We start from the raw sequence: 14544 nt of genomic DNA, 5'->3' as shown, positions 1-14544 counted from the left end.
CTAGCACAATAAGTATTGATTTGCTTACCTCTATTAGAGCTGTTTGGGACTGGGTAATGGGAACATTGGCACATGAGTGCCCTTGGTGCTGAACTGCAGGTTCTTGACTGAAGTTGCTTCATGAAGGAAAGCCATATAACATATGTGGCACAATAAACCACCAATATTAACCAGTAATAAGTGGGTTAATGGGTATCACTTGTTCTGAACAGGCCCACATGGCAAATGTCTTACTTAGTACATCCAATATAGGTATTGTTTTAGATTATCTAATTCTAGAAAATTTAAACATTGAATTTGACTAGGATAGTGCCAACTGGGTAATTAGCCGGCTATGAGCGCTGAAAAATGAGTTGCTTATATGTAAGTTCCTGAGTTGAAAGTGTGTGGCACATCAGTGTACATGCTACACAGTGTTAAATCAGGCATTGCACACTATTTCTAAGCAGTGTTCCCTAGGAATTGCTGACAGTGCCTGAGTTACACAGGTTGCATGTAACATACATAGCTTTGTATTAAATTTTGCATACACAGTTAGTACCAATGTTCACAGACAGAATTCTATTGCCTATCAATATTAGCTTTTGAATTTAATGCACTTGGGTGCAGTCTATCAGGTCACTGTAGACTTCTGCTGCTATGCTGACAGGCACTTGTTAGCCTTAATATTCAAGTGATAGTTTTCCACATTACTTAATCTTTGGCAAGAGTTAATTGGCTTAAATCTCTTATTATCAGTAGGTTGTCTTTGCCTGCACTTTCCATCACGGTGGCTTACCCTTAATTCCAAACTACTCACTGGTTCATGCCTGGCTGAAGCTAGCTGACCATGTTACTCTAACCCTACACTTCCATTTGATCCAGCAAATATAGCCCAGGTGTGGGGTCTGCATGGGAGACACAAGGAGTGTTAATATCCAGCTGCTACCTTAGGAGCAGATATGGATTCTGCAAAAGTAGCTGATAAAACAGATGGACATGTTGTGGTCAGAGTACTAAGACTTCCAGAGAGCCTTCATGCCAGATTTCCATATAATTTTCCCCAAACTTCTTTATTTCCTTTGTGACATGTTTTCCTTCCCATACTTGTAAAGGAAATGTATTGCCATCCTAAACATCCCAGGTCAAGGCTTAATTAATGCTTTAAAATAAAGGTTCTAAAACACCAGGAGAGTTTGTCATTTTCTCCCTGGTTTGTTTTGTGAAGAGGGAGGAGAGAAGGTGAGGAGGAACCCCTCCTGTTCCATGATTACATCCTACCCACTCATTTTCTCCTTTTCTCCTCTGCTTTTGATTTTTAGTGGCGGTCTTAACAGAATGTCAAGATCAATTTGCAGCATGGTTTAACTCAAGGTTTGCGTTCTGCCAGCAGCAATTGTCCCTGCAAACAATGCCGTGTGTTCTTGTAACTTCAGAAGCTTTTAGAAGGATCATGGCAAGGGCGGCATCTAATGACTTTATTAGTGTAGGGTTTCAAAATGGGCTTAGTAATTGTTCATATCTCTTTGTCAGCAAGTCATAATTACTGCTCATCATTGTCCAAGGGTGCACTTGTGAATAGTTTCCTAATAGTACTGAAAGGAAGGAAAAGAGGGAAAGGATAAAAGGTGATGGCCTCTTACAATTGAGAAGAAGCCAGTCTGTATATAGATGATGGGCTAAACTGTTTATAATACATTCTTTACTCTTTTTAAAATAGACAATTATCCTTTTAAAAGTGTTCTTTGAGATAACTTTAAATTACCAGTTTACAAGCTTTTTTAACTCTGATTTGGATACTTCCCACACTACTACCTAATACTACAATCATAACTGCCTGGTGGTGCATGCATTGTATCTGAATCAAGTATTTGTGTAAAAAAAAATTATTTCCTTGACATTAATCGAATTAATGCTATTCGGGAAATATATATTTAACTCAGATACAGTTGTCTGGTTTCACAGTCTACGTGAAAACTGTTGTTAGGAAAGAACAATACAAGGTGATACTGTTGACAAGATAGTCCAAAAGAACATTTAAATTTTTATCAAATCCGATTTTCCTCATGCACTAGACTTTTCTTGTTACTCTCTTGGCGTTCTTCTTGGTCTTTCTCCTAAACACTCTGTGCTTTGAGTATTCTAGGGATCTTGATTTTGAGAGTGATAGAATTAAAAGAATCGTTGCCTTTTCAAGATATATAAAGTTTGAGCTTCACACCAAGACTTCTCCCCTTTGTGCTGTGTTGCCAAACCCTTACCTGTTCTGTGACTCCCTGCAGTGTACTCATGTATAGTTATGTGCAAATACTCACTTCCAGTAGCTAGTTATTCTCGTATTTTAGGGTATACAGATTCAAATGAATATGACTGCCAGAGGTACTCGATCCAGTTTATATATATAGATTACAAAACATGAGTTATCTAATGAAACAAATTCTAAAAATAAGACATTTCCAAAATAAAATATTTTTTAAAGTAATATACCCCATCATGTCTTTTGCTTTTCTTCTTATCTGAAATTGATAAGATCTAAAAAGAGACTTATTTGTTTTCTTAATTGCTTTGTCAGTGTTGATAATTTTTATATTCATGGTTGTTTCTGAAGAATTTTTACTAATCATGTCACCTATGCCATTTAAATTGGTAGCACATTTCTCTCCTTCATAAATACTGAGAAAAACTGTAAAAGAAACATATTAGTTCAGTCATGTAAAACCACCTATGGAAACTGGTTCCTCTGACATTTTTCCAGTATTTGCCTGTTAGTCTACATAGATGCGCAAAAAGGTTTTAGTGCCCAATAATCTTAATGATTGAATCTGCCAAATACACCACCAAAAATTGAAAGAGGAAATAACTGTTAGTCTGGAATTGGAGAGTGAGGTGAAATCCTATTTCTTACATGTTTGGGTAATTTGTTAGGGAATAGGTTTTGTATCCTTTCCTTCAGCATATGTTTGTATCTTTGTATTTGATTGCATTCTAGTAATAAAGTGACAGTTTTATATTATTTACAAATAAAGAGTTAACTATAGGGATTTTTAAACAGCCATCCATCCGTTAATTTATCTGCTGTTGGCTGACTCAGTATGTAGCCACAGCAACAATTTTTTAAATCCTCCTTAACTGTTGCCTTCTGTGTATCTTTCCTTTCCTCGATATGTGATCAGCACCAGGAAAGTCCTCTTTAACATACTTCTCTACAGATCTCAACTAAGGAAGGGATGAGGCAAGTTTATAAGAACAATAAAGATGCTATGACTATTATATCTCAATATGAGAAATTATGTTTCCCAGTCCCAGTTTCAAATAAGGTACTGGAGGTTCTGAGCTGCTCCCAAATAAGTTACTTAATTAACAACCACAGCAACAAAAATTTATTATTTGGACATTACGAAAGCTATGTAAGTATTATTTATTAGTTCCTAAAGCAATACCTATTCACATTTAAACATGTCAGTTGCTATTCTTAAAAGATTGTGATTTTCAATACAACTGTTTCTTCACTGTTTATATGCAGACAGTCATATGTCAGTCATAAAATGTAGGGCAGTTAAGAGGTAAGAGTCAGTCTGGGATTATGAAGAACAAAGAGTTATTAGGCAAGTGGTATAACATATCTAGATTTTTTTTTCTTCTGTGAAAATGAGGGAGGGGTGACCCTATTTGAACTTTTATCTCTAAAATTCTGTGACTTTCTGATGACTTGAACACATAGTTTTCAATATAAGCAAGATTAAAAGTGAATGTTAGTAAAGTTTGTAAGTAGATTGTAGCATACTGCCCTTACCAGCTTGTGATCTAGTCAGAGTGACCTTAGTGGGCTATAGCTAAGGAAGCCACAGTCATTTTCCATCTCTTTCACCAATAAAGGCATCTTCCTTACCCTTAGAACCGTCCTTCAAGCTCTTGCTGTTTGTGATGGGAGCTTCTAGAGTGTCAATAGCTAAGATCAAGATTACCACTACTGCTTTAAAAAAACACACACATAACTGCAATCATTAATTAAGCCCCAGCTATGTGTCAGACACTATATATATATATATATATATATATATATATATATATATGAGCTCATTTAATCCTCACTCTACATACATTACCCCATTTAACCACAGTTCTGCAAGGTAAATGGCAAAGTCCAGTTTCACATGTGAGGAAACTATTTTTGGCTCAGAGAAGTTCTGTAACTTACCCAAGGTCCTGCAAATGATTGTGCCAGATATAAATCCCAGATCTACCTGTGCTTTTCTGCTACATAATGCTTCTTGTCCCATGACCTTGTCAAGCTGGATTATTACCAACAAAGTTGTACTAAATAACTGTGAATAGCCCTGTGGGAGATATAAGAGAAGTATAAGACTTGGATCTTTTGCTCAGGTAACAAATAAACATGGAATTCACCAAATCTTAGAGTTGTGGGTTAGAAGCATTCTTAGTTAACATCCAATTTGCAACTATGCAGGCATTTTTCCCTGTATTACGTCTGATATTACTACAGTCTCTACCTGAATACTGCTAGAGACAGAGGAATGAAAGCTTCAAAAGATAGTGTATTTTTGAGCTGCTCTAAAAGCCGGGAAAGGTTTTTGCTATAGTGCTTCTTCCCATAGAGAGTTTCTGCAACTTTCTCCCTTTTGTTCTAGTTCTGGTCTTGGAATTACCTGGAATAAGCCTAACTTCTCTTCTTCATTATAGTCCTTTATCAGTTTAACCACAGCTATCTTGTCTACCTTAATTTTCTTGCCTTTCCAACCAAGATATATTTATTTCTTCCATTGATCCTCGTATGATAGGGTGTCTAGACCTAGTCCATTCTAAAGGGGCCCAGAATCGAGCATAATGCTTCAGAGGAAATTTGTCTGGTGCTATGCTCAATTCTAGTCTGTAATTTTATTATTGGCTCCTATTGAACTGAAGGAGTCAACTAAAATCCCCTAGCAGTATTTCAGGTATGGGGTGGTCCAGAATGGGCTGGGTCTGAGTTGTTATTAAACCAGATCTCTGCCATTCTCTACTAATGCAATTGATTGACAAGATTTTTTGAAGTTTGGATTCTCTCTATTAACTCTCCCAAATTTTATCACTCATAAACAATAACTGAACTTCTTATCATCTCTACTCCTGTTATCATTCTTGATACTTCTCTCAGTTCCCAGACTTGTCCAACTCCAGAGAAACTTTTTTCTTCTCTTTATTCACCACACTTAGATGTGGTCATAAATAGAAACTGTATCACCTTATATATTTGGATTTCAAACATCTGGCTCTGACCAGCACTTCCTTTTCCACTCACTTGCTCAAGTGTCACCAGTGCTGAAATTTTTTTTGTCTTATCGTGCCCTTCAATCTGTTGACCCCTACCACTTCACTCCATCCACCCTTTCCTGTGTCCAATCTTCATTTCCTTCCTTGTCCTAATTAAATTTCAAGGTCCATCATTATCACTTCCTTGTAATACTTTAAACTCTCTCATCTCTGTCTTCCTCCATTGCACTCAATTTGTTAAACCCAACTATTCACCTTCCTTATGCCTGTGCCTTGCAGTTGAACATTGCTGGAGATGATCACTCCACCTGATTTAAAAAAACAATAAACACGAGCTAAGTTTTGTATATAAACACTGAATTCAACTCTGTAATTCTGGCAGCTAAAGGAGAAAAAGGAAATGTGATAGGCATATCCTCATTCATTCATCTATCCATACAATGTATATTTATTGAGTTTCTATTATGCGCCAGGTACTATGCCTTAGAGTTTACAGATTACCATTTAAAATTCTCATTGTCTGATAAAAGGAAGCCTAATAGTTCATCTCAAAATTTCCTGGCACTGAATTCAAGGAAGAATTTAACTGCATGATTTTTTATTTGAGAATCATTAGGAAATATAATAAACAGTTATTTTCTACTGTTGTTTTGCGTAAAATAGATTACTTTAAATAGATGTTTCTTATATCACTCCCCTGTAAAAACAGAGAGCTCCGTGTTAAATCGTTTTTCAGTAAAGGTAGTTCTTTAGGTGATGTGGCCCTTAGATATTCCTTTTTTTCATGATCTAACTCGTAACAGGTATAGAGCTTAGAGAAAAAGCCTACATAGTAAACTTGTTCATTCAGCTCTTTCTGTCAGACATCAGCTGTCTCAAATGAGCCTTTGTCAAGAGCTGGGTTGTAATCGATTCTTGCTTGAAAGCTTTGATGAGGGACTGAAGTGCTAATACTCTGTGCTGTTGGTCATTTATCTTTTAAAGACTTTTCTCCTATGTATAAGATTTCTACTAATGCTCTCCCACATTTCTTTTATCCATTAGAATAATAGTTCTTTTCAAATACATAAGGAAATTGTGTATAAATGTCAGGGTTTCAAGAGAAACCAACCAACTCTGAAAAATTTTTGTATGATAATGCCGAACAATTTTTATATAATAATAAAATCACAAAGTCCCCAAATTTTGCAGGAGGAAAACAATCAGAGAACATAGCATGAAAATATATGTATATATCTTCAATCTCTACCTTAGAGTAGGGAATAATCTTATGATGATTCTGTAGAAGTTATACAGCAATATCATACATTTGTTCAGTGATAAGAGTCTGAGATTTGCTGTTAAAACTTATTTTAGGAAACATTTTGCCATACCCATAATTTGGGGGGAAGGGAAGAGAAAGGAAAAGCCAATTTTGACTCTGAAGCATATAAAAGGAAGGAAGAAGAGGTATTGATTAATCCGCAGACCAATTCCAAAAGTAGTTATCATTACCTTCACTTTATATGTGAGAAAACTAAGGCTCGGAAAGATTAAGTTATCCAAAGAAACAACTAGTAAGTGACAAAAGCAGGTTTATTTGACTCCAAAGTCTTTGTTCGTCCCACAATATTATGCTGCTTGCAGTAATTCCTACTTTCTCTAATATGTTAATATTTGGATACTTTACACCTCTTCTAAGTCACATTTTCAGTCAGTGAGTGGTGACAAGATGAAATTATGTAAAAACTTCAGTATGCTAAAAAGTCAGGAGGGAAGCTTAGAGTATGAACTTGTGGACAATACCTGCTATTTTGAAATGGGACCAAGTGACCTATCAAGGTAGAAGCATAGTGAAAGAGGCCTGGGAGACCATGATAATTCACACCAACTGTCCCAGTTAAACTGATTTCAGCAAAGTAGTTGGAAGAGGAAAAGGAAGGTTGTATGGTCAACATTGTCATGGTGGAGATAAAGGTTACCAAAGCATGAACTGGCCCATTCATGTAACAAATACATGCTGTTTGGCAGTAGGTGCTAGGAATGCAGAGGTGAATAAGAGATAATTCTCCTAATAGCAGTCCAGGAGCGCTATCTTGGAACAGAAAGTTCTCCCTGATTTCTAAACTCCCATTCCGTTCTCTGATTTTTTCCAGCACTTAATCTGAACTACTAAATCTAGCCCCCAGTTATATATCAGATTATGTTTCCTGTTTGAGGCTATAACCCTAAATATTCTTAGTGTCTTAAGGACACATACCATGTCTTACCTTGTTGTATATTTCATAGGCCCTCATAAATACTGATCAGTTGGTAAAAGGCAGAACACAAGAAATATTATCTGGCATTTAACATAAATTTGCTCTCTTGTATAGCCCCTGGAAAATGAATCTTCTCTTTACATTGCTAGAGAAAGAATTTCTGCCATTTGATAAGACATTGGGTTCAACGTTCTCTGTTATCTCTCCCAACTTAAAATAAAATGGGGTACTTACATGTTTATGTTCTTACTCTTGGTGAGAAGGCAGCCAATTATCTATTTATTTATGATTATTGTCCCTCCAAAAACATTAGTATAAATCAGTCCCTATAGATTAGTTACAGCCCTGTCATTAAACTGTCAGTGCCTTAAAGCCTTTCCACTTGAGTGATTTATAGATGACAACAAGCAGATATTTGTGGGTTTTTTTTAACTCTGACTACTAGTCTATTAAGACAATTTAGCAGTTTACTGTTACTGGGTAGTCTTAAGCCACAGACAGGTGAGAGATGCTTTTCAGATTAAATCTTCCCAAAGTCTCATCCTGTGTTTTCTTAAATTTGCCTTTAGTTTGGCTGTGTTCTCTAACATGCATACAATGTTTGCATTTGCACGGAGAGGCATTATACTATCCTTTTAGAAAACAATTTGGCAATATGTACCACTAATCATTAAATGATTCTATACCTTTTTACCCTATAATTCCACTTCACAGACAGGCTTTTTTCCCTAAGGAAATACTTTAAGAATTTATCTAAGTATTATTTATAATGATAAAAAAAACTAGAAAGAAAAATCTAGCTGTAGGTGAATAGCTATGAATATAACAGCGTATACATCTACACAATGGAATATTATTCAACCATTTAACATGATGGTTCATTACTATCGTATAGAAGGCTAAAAAACTGTATCCAACTAAACACTGATTACCACAAAAAGGAAAAGATATATTTGAGCAAAAGACCGTTAAGAAATAGACAAATGTGATTAACATTGTGTTAAAAGTTTGGGATTGCATGCAATTTTTCTTTATTTTTATAAGAGAGTTACTATCTTACTTTCGAATTGTTTCTTTATTTATTGGGCAATACATTCACTTTAATCAAAACTCAAAAGTTCTAGAAAGGTATGTAATGAAAAGTCTCCTACTTATCCTTGTTTCTAAGTTACCTTTTCTAGAAGTAATGTTTTAAGTTTCTTATTTGTCCATCCAGAGATTATTTTATATGTAAGCAAACAAATATATAATTATTTTTCCCCAGTTTTACACAAATGATAAACACTATTTAACACCCTGCTTTTCCCACTAATATTATATCTTAAAAGATAGTTCATATCAGTTCATAAAGAACCCTTTCTATTTTATGGCTACATAGTATTCCTTTGAATTCTATAAGGTACTATAATTTATTTAACTAGATCCTAGTGGTTGACATTTGGGTTATGCCCAATATTCTGCTATTACAAGCTTACAGTAAATAACTATGCACATATGTTTCCATCTGAAAATATATCTATAGACTAAATTCCCAGTTGTAGGAGTGCTAGGTTAAGAATTTGTGCATATTTAATTTTAATAGACACTGGCAAATTGCCCACAAAGGAGTTGGTACCAATTTCACTCCTACTAACAGTGTACAGTAGTGCCTGTTTCCCTGTAACCTTGCCAATGCAAGGTGTTACCAAAATTTTTTTGTCTTTACTAATCTGACAGATGAAAAATGGTTTCTTAGTGTACCTTTAATTAGGAGTTACTCATTATGAGCTATTTTGAGTATTTTTTCACATGTTTATGAGCCATTACTGTTTCCATTTCTTGAAGCTGTCTTTATATATTATTTGTGGATCTTTTCCTAATTGTTTGTTAAGAGTTCTTTATATATTAGGGAAATTAGCTCTTTTTCTGTGGTTTGAAATTCAGAATTTTTTCCCCTGTTCATCATTTATCTTTTGGCCTAGTTATGGTGTTTGTTACCATGTGAAAATAGTCGAAATTATCAATTTTGTCTTTTATGCTTTACTCTGCTTCAGCTGTACTAACCTTCTTGTCACCTTTCAAATATGCTAGATACTCTCCAACTTTAAGGTCTTTGTGTTTGCTGTTCTCTCTGCCTGGAATTCTCTTCCTAGAGATATGTGTTCCACTTCCTCCTTCACCTCTTTTGAATCCTTGATCAAATATCAACTTCTCAGTGAGACCTGACTTCTCTATTTAATATTGCAAACCGCCCCCCCTCCCCGCCTTGTTTTTCCTCCATCACCTGGAGCTCACAGACTGTAATTTTGTCTCACATCGAATTGCAGCTCACCTATACAAATGAAGCAAGTGAGAATTATCCAGTGTGGTCATCACCTCAGGAGACTAGACACTTGGTCCAGTGAATATGCCATTGCCCAAAACATTTAGGAGACAACTTCTTTAAAAGCTGCCTTCAGAGAGAGCTTAAAGCCTTTCAAGGAAAGCACTCCTGCATCCTAAAAGCAGTATTTCTCAAAGTGTGTTCCATTAACCACTTAAATCAGAATCACCTTGGATGGGGTTGGGAGCTTATTAAAAAGGCAGTTTCCTGGACCTTACCCCACATCTGTTGAATCAAAATCTCTAGGGGATGGGGCTGAGGAACTTGCCTTTTGAATAAACTCCATAGGTGATTCCTAGGCCATTAAAGCTTGCAAATCACTGCCTTTATAGTCAGTGTCTTCCAGCTTGTTTACCTAACTCATTTTGAACCAAAGACTTAGGACTATTTCAGAAAATCAAAGCCACCCTTAAAGGACAAAGGCACATATGCCAGTGGTGCTGAAGATCGTCTCAGGGAATGAGCTGAACAATGGATAGGCATGCAGACTTGTGGAAATGATGTTGTGGAAGGAGACAAAAGTCTTTGGCTGGTTTTGGTATGCTTGACAATGCTAGCACCTTGATAAATCTTACTTCACACGTTAAAGGACCTTGGCTTTAACTTCCCTATTAAAAGGAAGAGAAGAAGAAAGGAGAATTGTGTGTTAGCTAGATAGGTATGATCTCTAAGGTCCTTTCTCTATTTTGTGTTCTGGTTATTCTACTGTTGTACATAAATGTTTTTTAACAAACCCTGAACACATGAATGAATATGTATAAGTAATGAGGCTTACTACTATAGCAAAAACTGCAAGTTTGGTTTTCTTTAAAGAGAAGAGCCTCCTTAAATCAAAGTGACTTCAAAAGAAGTAGTATAAAAACCAAACAACAACAACCAAAAAGCACTTGGCAACCCATATTGGAAAAGTCCTATAGTACTGCTGAATGTGAATTTCTTCTGCTCAATGACCTTTCGTTTTGGAGAAATGGTTCACACATTATCAGAAAGAGATTTAATGTGTTTAATGATTCAAGGGTAAGCAGCCAGGAATTGTGATACTGATTCTTGGTTTTAAATTAGTTAACATTACTAAACATAAATTGCAGCATTTATAATTGTACTTACTTATTTCCCAAATATCAATACCTGCCCTTTCATTCTCTGAATGAAAATAAAACCAATGACTGTATTTGTCTAGTCAACAATTCTTCCATGCTATGTCTTACTACGCAAAAAAAATCTTTCAGTGTTGGCCCATAGGTATAAGTTACCATTTTAATCCTGAAAATAATTATGATAAAAATGTTAAATATCATTATGCATTTAATAATGATTAAATAGCTACCAATTTTAAGGGCCTACCATAGTCTAAGCACAATTCTGAGTACTTTTGTAACTCACAAGAATATAAGTATTTTAAAGATGTGTTATTTCCACTTTATATATGAGGCTCCTTTAAACTTACGGAAGTCACATTGAAATGCATAATCAGGAAGCCTCACACAGAGGCTTAGCAGTTTTGTAGCCTCCATTTTTTATCAAACGTGCCTCTTTACATTACCTCGTATACAGTAGGTAGGCAGTAAGTATTTGTGGAATTTCATCACCCTCCCCCTAAATTGCTGTGTTTCTTTTAGTATGTATTTTATGTTGAAGTACAGTTTAGTAAAAGTCAATGACTTATGTAACTATGAGTTTGATTGAAAGAACTAAACTATATCCTGTTTTGAATTAAAATGAGATTACTTTTTCGTATATCTGATTTATTAGTAATCCTGGTTTCCATTAGCAAGATAGAAATGATCTCTGCTTCAGAGACTGAAAATTTTACTAATGATTAATATACGCTAGCCATCAGATGTTCTGTTTATTTTTCTCCCCAAACTTTAGATTAAAACCACTTTATCTTATCTTTCCAATTTTAGCCTTCTAATAGCAAGAATTGGTGAATATAAGCTACTAATTATGTTTTTTCTTTTCTTTTCTTTTGGGCATGCCGCATGGCATGCAGAATCTTAGTTCCCCTACCAGGGATTGAACCCACACCCCCTTCAGTGGAAACACAGCATCCTAACCATTGTACCTCCAGGGAATTCCCTATATTTTGTTTCTTTACCAAGGCCAGAGTGTGAGGCTTCCCGTTCCCTATCCCCACCACCTCCACCACGACCTACCCACCCACCCCTCCAGGAACCAGTGAGTTGCTTTATTATATCTGACTTGTGATTAACCATTTTACTTCATTTTCTCAACCCTTCCTTCTTCTTCCCCTCCCTCCCTCATTTTACCCCCTTAATGAGAGCATTTGTTCTTTGTCTTTTCAAATTTGTTACTTTAGCCTTTAGCTTTGGGGGTTGATTTTGCAATTTGTTATTCCCCCTTCTCAAGTAGGTCTATGATGAGTAGGTTGTTTGATTTATTAAAATCTTTTATAATAAAAAAAACAAAGCCATTTCTTCTTGCCACAGAATGGTTGCCATTGCTTCCCTCTTTGGTTTTGAGTTGCAGGAATGCAATTGCTGTGGAAACCATTTCTCCCTTCATGACGCCTGACTCTGATGGACACCATATGCAGTTAGATTGACAAGTTTGATGCTGCCACTAGATGCACTGGCACACTTTTATATCTTCAAAAGGAAGAAATACCACAAATATGAGAACCACATTTGTTCTCTTAAAACAACTTGTTTTTCCCATGTTTGATTTTGCTCTAATGTTTTGAACTGGATTTTTGCTGCTGGTAGTGTGCTGTGAATGGTAACTTTGTGTTGTGAATGATCTTGAGAGGAAGAAGCAGAACCTCCCAGCCATGAGAAAGATTTGATATTTGTGTTGTGAAGTTCTTGTAAATTATAATGGGAGGAACTGACAAGTAGGAATTTTTAAATTTGGGGCTGTCCATTGGCCCTACAGGCTCTCCATGATTGCAATTTGAAAATCTCAAAGTAAACATGATCATAGGAGATTAATCAGATTAATTAAACTTTTTAAAAAGTCTCTCTTCGATTAGAACAGATTGTTAGTTAAGGCCACTAGAAAACATCAACCGGCTGTGTGATCCCTTTATATTTCTCAACTGCTTCTAAAATATTAGAATGATTTGCTAATACCTGATAGAAAACTGATCACTGTGTTTTTTATAGTAATTGAATGGCTTAATGGTTAATGTGATGTTGAAAGCTGTACCTCCCTTGAATATGTTTCATGTAGTTTTGAAATTTATGTTTTATATTAATTTAAACCAAATAAGATACCTACATTTTCATAATTATTTTCTCTTCTAGCTCGTTTTCACAAAAAGGGGATTTGGGATGTACACAGTTGCCAGACAAAATTGTCTTGAAATTAAATTCTTAAAACCACTAAGCCAACCTGCCTGCTTGCCTCCCTTCTTTTCTTCCTTCCTTCCTGACTTCTTTCCTTCCTTCCTTTTTTTGGGGGTCTCCTGTTTAGCTAGTATTTAATATCACTTGTGAAGCTAGTGCTGTGATGGCCATCTACTATGTGATATCCACTTAATCCATTGATGTGAAAGCAACAAGGACTTATTTTCTCCCTTTTGTAGGAAATGGCATTCCAACTGTTTTTTGACATCTTTAATTTTAGAGGTTGCCAATGATCAGATCAGTGTCAAGACTGACTTCAAATATTTTAGTAAGAAGCAGAAAGAAAAATGAGATCCTAACTTTCTAGTCTCCTGATCTACACGTCTCCATTGATGAATTAAAGCTATATGGGTGTGAAATTTGGTATGGAGACTTAGGCTGCTTGAGCACCTTTTATCCCATAATAGTTGTAGAATGTGAAGATCTGAATTTTCATGGGGGCACTGATATTTCATGGCCAACAATTGGTTTTTTAAAGGCCTTGTCATTTCAGATTGCCATGGAGTCCGGTTATTGCTGCTCTAAATGTGTATATGATCCTGTCTCCCAGTGAACTTATTGCAGTGGTGCTAACTTGTCTTGACACTCTTGCCAACAGTTCTAGTGGCCCTGTGTGTAGTCACTGCACAGGTTTTGTGGAGGATTCAGCCTAAACTTCTGGGATGAATCTCTATGGACAAGAAATATACTGGCTTTAAAAATTAAGAAGTTTGATTCTGTTTTGAATATGGATATCAAATGAATCTGAGCACATGACATTTTAATGCCATTTGTCTTTTCAAATAGATTTACCTTCTAATGCATGTGATGACAAGACTTTGCTCATCAGCTAGAACATACATTTCAGAGGAGTTGTTACCTAAAATATTATCATAAGGCATAAGAAAACACACGATTTAAGTTGCCTTTCATGAACATAATTAAGAATTAATAAGCCAGTACCAGTGGCTAGTCCCCAGAATTTCCACTGTTTTGCCTTTTGTGACCTGTGTTATTAAAAGTCCATTATTTTTACAGACTTTATTAAATTGGATCTTATTAAAGCATTCTATATTTGCATTTGGTCTTTCATAATTCATTATTATTATGACATTTACTTTTTACCATCAGATCTGAAAACATATCATAAGCTACCCTTTTCTCTTGAAAGAAATGCTAATTTCAAACAGTCCTCTAATAGAAGAGAAAAGCTTTATCAGTTTTTTCATTTATTCCAGATCGTGTTAAGAATACTAATGCTAGACTTCAGTATGCTAATATCTCTGAGCTTTTTTTGGTCAAAAGCTTAGAATTATTATTTTTATCCCATACCAAGTATGAAACT

The 14544-nt window shown here is 35.5% G+C and overlaps 1 protein-coding gene across 1 annotated transcript in view; it reads left to right on the top strand.

Moving 5' to 3' along the window:
• The window catches only part of FAF1 (Fas associated factor 1), a 478956-nt gene that overhangs the window by 354189 nt on the left and 110223 nt on the right, over positions 1-14544 (top strand). The gene's annotated exons all lie outside the window — the stretch shown is intronic.

The sequence above is a fragment of the Eschrichtius robustus genome, chromosome 3, assembly GCF_028021215.1.
Source record: "Eschrichtius robustus isolate mEscRob2 chromosome 3, mEscRob2.pri, whole genome shotgun sequence".
Lineage (NCBI taxonomy): Eukaryota > Metazoa > Chordata > Mammalia > Artiodactyla > Eschrichtiidae > Eschrichtius > Eschrichtius robustus.
This window is presented reverse-complemented; position numbering and strand designations above follow the sequence as displayed.